The sequence below is a fragment of the Lutra lutra genome, chromosome 8 (genome assembly GCF_902655055.1).
Source record: "Lutra lutra chromosome 8, mLutLut1.2, whole genome shotgun sequence".
Lineage (NCBI taxonomy): Eukaryota > Metazoa > Chordata > Mammalia > Carnivora > Mustelidae > Lutra > Lutra lutra.
Genome location: NC_062285.1, coordinates 114,058,178 through 114,066,709, shown reverse-complemented (window position 1 = coordinate 114,066,709; position 8,532 = coordinate 114,058,178).

Here is an 8,532-nt window from a genome sequence, read left to right as displayed (position 1 = left end):
AAACGGAAACGCAGGATAAATGTGTGCCAGGACCCAAGCCGTAGCCAGCCGTCTCCGCCCCTGAGCCAGCCCTCTTTCCACTGGTCTCTGCTGCCTCCTTTACTTTGTATTTTAGTTCAAGACAGTAAACATATTTCAAAAACCATCAGGCTTTCAAATAATCATATGTTCAGTGGGGAAAAAAAAAGGAATATCATTCTTTATGTACAATAGGACTAGAACAGTAGTACATAATGCATTGAGAGAAGACTTTGGGTAGGGGCCTTAGGAAATGCTTTTTCTTCTTTTTTCCAGACTTTCTTAAATAATGACATATTAACTTCTATAATAAAATAAAACTCTCTTGTTAAGCATTCTAAGTTCATTGAAGCAGCTGCCTTACCTGGTCATGACAATCCCACTTCCCTTTGCCGGAAACTCACTTCCTCGCTTCCCTTATAGCTCAGATTGGCCCATGTGCTGCTGTCCTGGCTAATGGGGTGGAAGGGGACGTCTTCTGGTGGCTCAGGATTTTCAGGACCTGCAGTCTGAAACATAGTTCTATGAAAATGTCAAGCAAAATTCTGGAGGCAGAATTTTATCTTCTAATCTTGAGGGAACAGACCCTGAACCCAGTTTTAGATACCCCAGTAAAGAATGTCCTGTGGAGGGGCGCCTGGGTGGCTCAGTGGGTTAAGCCGCTGCCTTCGGCTCAGGTCATGATCCCAGGTCCTGGGTTCGAGCCCCACATCGGGCTTACTGCTCAGCAGGGAGCCTGCTTCCTCCTCTCTCTCTGCCTGCCTCTCTGCTTACTTGTGATTTCTGTCAAATAAATAAATAAATAAATAAATAAAAGAATGTCCTGTGGTTTATGTAATTATGTTTTCTATTACTTGCAGCCAAAAAAGTGAACATTTGAACATTTGAACATATGAACATTTACATTTTCTTTCAGTTAATCCATGTAAACACATTATCCAGAGTTCAAGGGTTTTTTTGTTTTTGTTTTTAACTTCCTTTCTCAATACTATCTAAGTAAATTGAAATGAGAGTCAATATTTCCAATAATCTCATCCAGTGAGAAGGGGCTGTCAGGAGATGAATAGAAGGCTCTATGCCATATTCCGTTTAAGAGAATGCAGATAATCATTCGTTTTAATTCAGGTCATAGGTTTGGTTCTAACAAGCCTTGGGTTTCATGGGGCTGATTAAGTAGGGAAATCTTTCCATCGATCATTCCGAAAATGGAAAGAAAATGGACATTTGATTTCCTATAAGTATTCGCATGAGGTAAGTCACCCTGCGGATAAAACGGACACAGGCTGGAAGGCAGAGCTGCGAGAACAACCAGTGTCCTGAGGCCCCACTACCTTCAGGTGGTTCCCTTCAGCCTCCCGAATGGCTCACACAGCCTTGGGGAAGAAGAAAACCAGGAGAAACACAAATGTCACTGGAGGACGCGGAATCAGTGTTAAATGAGAGGGAAAGCCTTCCATGGCCAAAGATGTCCGCAAAATACCAAATTACACAAAATGCAGGCATCTGTAAAACATTTACAAACTAACGCATACTCTAAGTGTCCTGGAAGTTTGTCAACTATACTTAACAACAACAACAACAACAAAAACTACTTAAAATAAGGGAATAAGTAACTGTCCAGGGAGGAGCTAGTGTAGGAAGCATGATATAGACTTCTTTAATCCAAGGACCAGATGGGGTTTGGGTTTCGTTTTCATAGAACACAAATTTTTTTGAGGAACACGGTTTGGGAAGCTCTGCTGAGTCATTCATTTTCAGGTTTTACACCTTGGTGAGTGAAATAGCGCACAAGAGAAGACAGGAAGCAGAATTTCTTCCTTCCCAGACCTACCCAAGAGCTCTCAGAACTGCCAAGACTTGCTTAAAGGGAACTGTGCCATGCTGGCTGTGAGCTGTCCTCTCTCTCCCCTGGAGCTTCTAGAAGCATCCTCGTGTTCTGACTTGGCAGTTCTACTAGATACCAGGCAAATCGCACACATGTACATATACACGGTAGATAGATGCTCCCTATCTATATCTTATATAGAATAACATAGATATAGATATTTGCCATTTGTTTTATGGCGATCGTGAACATTCTCATTTTAAGAATAATGGTAAGTAACCTAATGACTCTTGCTTTCCAAGACTCTTTAACATTTCTCTTTTTTTACTTTTTATTTTGGAATAATTTCAAAAGTTGAAAGAGTAACATGAAGCCATATACTTTTATTGTTAAGATTTTATTTTTGAGTAATCTCTTCACCGAAGGTGGGGCTAGAACTTACAGCCCTAAAATCAAGAGTTGAGAGCTCCATCGACTGAGCCATCCAGGCGCCCCAAAGCCATATCCTTTTTATCCAGGTTTCCAGAGTGCTAACATTTTGCCACTTTTGCTTTATTATCATCTATGGATCTATCATTCTTTCTATATCTATCATCTATCCACCCATCTTCTATCCATCTATCCTCTATCATCTGTCCCCCCCACATCTATTTTCCAGAAACAAGAGTTGCAGACACGACACCCAATCCCACTAGAAATGCTAGTGTGTATTTACAAGAAGACAAGAACATTTCCTCTATAACCACAGTTCAGCCATCAGACAAAGGAAGCTCACACACAGAACCACCATATAATCCACCTACCCCATCTGGATTTCACCTGTTGTTCTGCTACGTACAGAAAAACACTTTTTTAGTCTTCTGGATCCGGTCCACCATTATGTGTCACATTTCCTTTTGATGGCTCTGTAGTATTCCTCAATCATTCTTTATCTTTCATGACTTCAATGTTCTTGAAGATGTCACACCTTTTTTTTTTTTTTTTTTTTTTTTTGGTAGAATTTCCCTGAGTTTGGTTTTGTAGACTGGGTTTCTTTATGATACTATATGCATTTTGCCAGGAATATCATGGAAGTGGTGCCGTTACTCTGTGCGTGTCATACCGAAGGACATGTAATGTCAATCTGTCCCATTATTGACAATGCTCTTCTTGATCTCTGGTCAGGATTGGGCAGGTATAATCTTTTTATTTTAAGATTTTATTTATTTGACAGAGAGAGATCACAAGTAGGCAGAGAGGCAGAGATAGAAAGAGGAGGAAGCAGACTCCCTGCCAAGCAGAGAGCCCCTTGTGGGACTCGATCCCAGGGTCGGGCAGGTATATTTAAAACAACAGACGAGGTTAAATGCTGCCATTCCGGTGTAAAGGTGCCTTTGCTCCAGCCCTGCAGGAGAAGATGAGAGAAGAAAAGAACACGGGCTGAAAAAAAAAGCACAAGAAAGTGTGCTGAGGACAACCAGGTTTTCTCGTTCAAGAATTTCCTTGATCGTGAAGGAGAAGAAAAATAGAGTTTCCCTTTTTCTCCCTGCTAACAAAAAGGGGTGTGTTCTGGTTGACACATTCAGGAAGTTTCAAGTTTTCTGTTAAACAGATTATAAGACATGTTTTTGCCATATCAAACCATGAGATTATTCTGGGTCATGTTTTTACTGCTGACTCAGTCATCCATTTGCATGAATCAGTTTTAACCTCCAAATTCATCCAGTATAATCCCAACATTAATAGTGCATATGTTACAAATGGATCAGAGAAATGCCAGCTCGGGGCTGGAATTTGAATTCTGGAGCAGCTGTTTCAAAGGTAAGTGGTATGTTGTGCGCAGAAGAATCCTCAGAACTGCCGTGGGGTTAGGGGGGTGGGGCGGGCAGCACGCCAGAGCAGGGGTCTGGGGCAGCAATCTGGTTAAAACAGGGATGGCTGTAATCTTGCCATTTGCGACGACGTGGATGGAACTAGAGGGTATCATGCTTAGCGAAATAAGTCAATCGGAGAAAGACAACTATCATATGATCTCCCTGATATGAGGGAGAGGAGATGCAATATGGGGGGTTAAGGGGGTAGGAGAAGAATAAATGTAACAAGATGGGATTGGGAGGGAGACAAACCATAAGTGACTCTTAATCTCACAAAACAAACTGAGGGTTGATGGGGGGAGGGGGGTTGGGAGAGGGTGGTGGGGTTATGGACATTGGGGAGGGTATGTGCTGTGGTGAGTGCTGTGAAGTGTGTAAACCTGGCGATTCGCAGACCTGTACCCCTGGGGATAAAAATATATGTTTATAAAGGGAAAAAAAAAAAAAAACAGGGATGGCTGGGGGTTGTTTTAAACGTAGGTCATAGGCAGCGCACTTTTAAAGCTTAAATTTTGTACACAGGTCCAAAAGGTAGTAAAATTGTCTAAATATGCTTTTTTATCCACCTTATATACTACTGAGAAAATGTCTATTACATATATCAAACAAGAGGATTATTTTTACTTGTAGTGAATGGCACAAGTCAATATGATCAACAGAGATTATGAGGTTCTTCCTGGTAAATTGCAGTTTCTCCAACTAGCCAGTCGCCATTATTTGAGCCCAACCAGTTGGTAGGTCATGATCCAAGCAAGTCTCAGAGCAAATAGGTCAAACATATGCCTACAGGGGCACCTGGAGGGCTTGGTCGGTAGAGCAGATGACTCTTGATCCCAGGGTTGTGAGTTTAAGCCCCATGTTGGGCATCGAGTTTACTTAAAACACAAACAACAAAATCAACAGATGCACACATTTTAGCTAGCTAATGCAAGGCAGGAGCCCTCATGGCTCTGGACAGCTCCCTAGCTGCGGCCATACAGGTCAACCAGCATTTTACCAGACAATCATCTTACCTGGGGTCCGCTTCCTGACACACCCACAGGAGGATTGCCTGGGTAACATCTGAGTGAGACCAGGCAGGAAGGGTCATCTGTGGAGTGGAAGGACCCCGGGCTTAAGAAACTCCAGATCTGAGTGGGCGTGTGCAGCTGACCCCCGGAGCGTGTCACCCGTGCAAGGTCAATGGGTCCTGTTTCACCGCTGCTCACTCACAATTTCCCTACAAACATTGTTTCTAACACTCTTATGTTCATCAACTACCCTTAACTGTTGACCCACAGAAGCATGCTCCCTACGCTAAGTAACCAACCCCAAGGTGCTGATTTCAATTAGGACTCCTCACATCTAATTAATCTCCCCTTGCATTGATTTGAGTTAATGCCCCCCCAACAAAGGGCCTATATTATTTTAAAATAGATTACAAATAAAAATATCACATCATTTTTGGTGGAAGTGGTTTTAGTGGTCATGGTGTGGCTGGTGGGGGCTATAGGTAAGAACGTCCCCAGCCTGCGTCATGAGCAGGGTTAAGTTCCTTCTGTGTAAGGAAGCTCAGGGGAGGCTGAGGCTGCAGGACACCTTGAGTCACAGACACACTACAGGTGCCACGTAGCACAGAGACATGGGCACATCCCCATGTTGTTGCTTTCTCATTACAAATCTCTCACTCTGCTTTTTACGGAAAAGTCAGAAAACACAGCCAACAAAAAGAATCAGCAGTCCATTATCCAATTTGGTGGGGGTTTTCAATTTTAAAACAGAGATAACATAGGTAGATGCAAATTAATATTTTTTTTTTACAAACATGGAAGCTATCCTTTTTTTCTAAATATATGGTCAATAGTTTTTGATAGCAATGTATGCCTTTGAAAGGCTGCACTAATTAATAAATTGGTTAAATATAACCAGTCTGCTGTTGTGAGTCTCTTAGATCACGTCTAAATTTTTGCTCTTACAGACAGCCCTGCCAAAGAATTCCTGGCAAAGTTCCTTGATCATTTTCTTGTCTTTCTTTCTTTCTAAGTGCTCTCTACACCCTACACGGGGCTTGAACTCACGACCCCAAGATCAAGAGTTGCATGCCCTACGGACTGAGCCAGCCAACTAAGCCAACCCTGATCATTTTCTTAACAAAAATTCCTGGAAGTGATGTTGCCAAGTGAAAGAGCATGCATATTTCAGTTGTCATTCTTTCTTTAATTCCTTGTCCTTAACGAGTATCTGTTTATCTTCTTAATACTTGCTTCCTGTTTCAGTGAGAAATAGATGCGACCAGATCTTTCCACTGCCCTCACCACTATATCTACCCACCTTGCAATATGGCCATAAGCCCCGCCCTCCCTTCTCTTGCAGGAGACCTGGCCTCCCAGGGGGGCAGAGTTGGGATACCTCTTCATTGTTTAAAATCAGTCCTTTGGGGATCTCTGGTCTCATAGCCTTAATATAGATGTGTTGACAAACTCACAGACAAATGTCACTCCAGTCCCAGGCTCCTTCTCCTACCTTCCCCCCGCACCCCAAATCCTACTACCCCTTGACACTGCAAATCTAGCATGCCCCAAACGGAATCCCCAGTCTTCCTCCACATCTCCTCCTCCTACCGAGGTCCCTATCTCAGTCAGTGGCAACTCCAACGAGGCCAGAAAGCTCAGAGCCTTGCTTGATCTCTCAGACTACCCATGCAAACCTGCAGCAAATCCCATCAGGCACACTGTCAGAATAATTCTGGTCTCACACCACAGTCACCATCGCCCTGCTCTGAGCCCCCAGAACGTCTTGCCTGGATGAGTGAAAGAGCCTCGCAGCTGGTCTTCTTGTTTCTGCCCTTGATACCCTGCACCATCAGAGGGATACCATTAAAGAATGTGCCAGATGCTAAGTCTTCTGCTCAAAATCAGACAATGCTTTCCATGTCAGGATAGAACCATACTTCTTGTAAAGACCTTTGAAATCTCACATAATCAGTCCCCTTGCCTTGCTAACCTCAGGTCCTGTTACTTCCCCTGCCGTGCCTACTCTCCCCCTACTCAGGCCTTTGCAATGCTGTTCCTTCTGCATGAAAAGCATTCTCCCCTGACACTGAAAGCCTTCCTTTCTCACTTCCTTTCAGTCTTTGCTTAAACACCACTTTTCTCTGAGGCCTTTCTTGACACTTACTCATAAGTCACTCCCTCCCTGGTACCCTTGCTGGACTTCTCTATTTTTCTCCAAATCACTACATATTTTATGCATTTCCTTTGTTGCCTAGATCCCCTCATTAGAATCTAAGTGCCATGAGATTGGCTGCTGTGTCTCCTGTGCTTGGAACAACCCCCAGCATGGGACAGGTGCTCTATAAATGTTTAGTGAATACAGTTTTCAAAAAGAAAATTAAAAAGTAAAATCAGAGAATTTGGGGGGAGGGGCACCCATAAATTTAAAATGGCATATTAGCCATGAAAAGGAAGGGAGTGCTGCCATTTTTTTAAAACAGGGATGGACCTTGAGGCCATTCTGCTAAGTGAAATAAGTCCAATGGAGAAAAACAAATGCTGTATGAGATCACTTACAAGGGGAATCTAAATATACTGACAGAGAGACACCTGGTGGCTCAGTTGGTTAAGCATCTGCCCTTGGCTCAGGTCATGATCTCTGGGTCCCGAGATGGAGCCGCGCATCACACTCCCTGTCCAGCAGGGAGTCTGCTTTTCCCTCTGCCTCTGCAGCTCCCTCCACTCCTGCCCTCTCTCTCAAATAAATAAAACCTTTAAAAATAATAATAATTTAAAAATAAAAATGCTGATAGAAGAGGGAGTAGAGGGTAGTTACAGGGACTAGTGGGCGGGGGAAGTGGGGAGATGTTGGTCAAAAGGCAGAACTTCCAGTTATAAGTTCTGGGGATCTGAGTGCAGCATGGTGATTCTAGCTAATAATACTGTGGTGTATACTTGAAAGTTGCTAAGAGAACAGATCTTGAATGTTCTCGCTCCCAGAAAGAAATGGTAATTATGTAACATGATGATGTTAGTTCAAGTTCTAGTGATAATCAGTTTGCAAAATATATATTTATATGTCATTTTGCAAATCAACACGTTGTACACCTTAAATTTATATAGTGCTTTAGATCAAGTAGATCTCAATAAAGCCAGGGGGAAAAATCACCCATAACCACACTATCCAGAGAACCATCATTTAAATGCATACAAACACCATTCTTTTTCCTAGACATAGTTTTAAAGCCTGCTTTAAAATTATTTGTATGCGTATAATTTAAATTTTAAATACATAGCCGCATATAGCCTTTTAGAAATACCAGTCTTGCTGGGGGTTTATGAGGGTCCCTTTTGACATCTTCTCCTCCAAAACTTGATCTTATCAGATTTTTTTTATGTATAATCCAACCAATATAAGTTTGACTCTGATCTTAAAGTTTTTCTCAGCTGATGGCTTTCAGTGGCTTCCTGGGTTCCCCTGTCACTTTAATCGCTTGTCGCTATACACACACGCAATGCCTTTGTCCCTAATAATTATAAGGATCCAAGGGAATGAAAATTGAACACTCTTGCCAGAGAAAATTTTCAGAATTTGAAAATCTAACTTGCTAAAACTGAAGGAGCCTGATAGTTTGAGTCAGGATGCATGGGTTAGGATGCCTGAATTAGCCAAATATGGACAAGAGCTATTATTTCCTAGTGGATATTTAGGCAACCGTCATAAACCATAGCTGTGTCGTCAATGACTATGCATCGTATGCCTCCAGAGGATGCCACTTACACTGACCGCACGGTGAGGTCGCCCCCTGGAGTTGGACAATGTGATACCCTCCGCAATGGAGCACCTCACTCTCCTTGCCTGGGT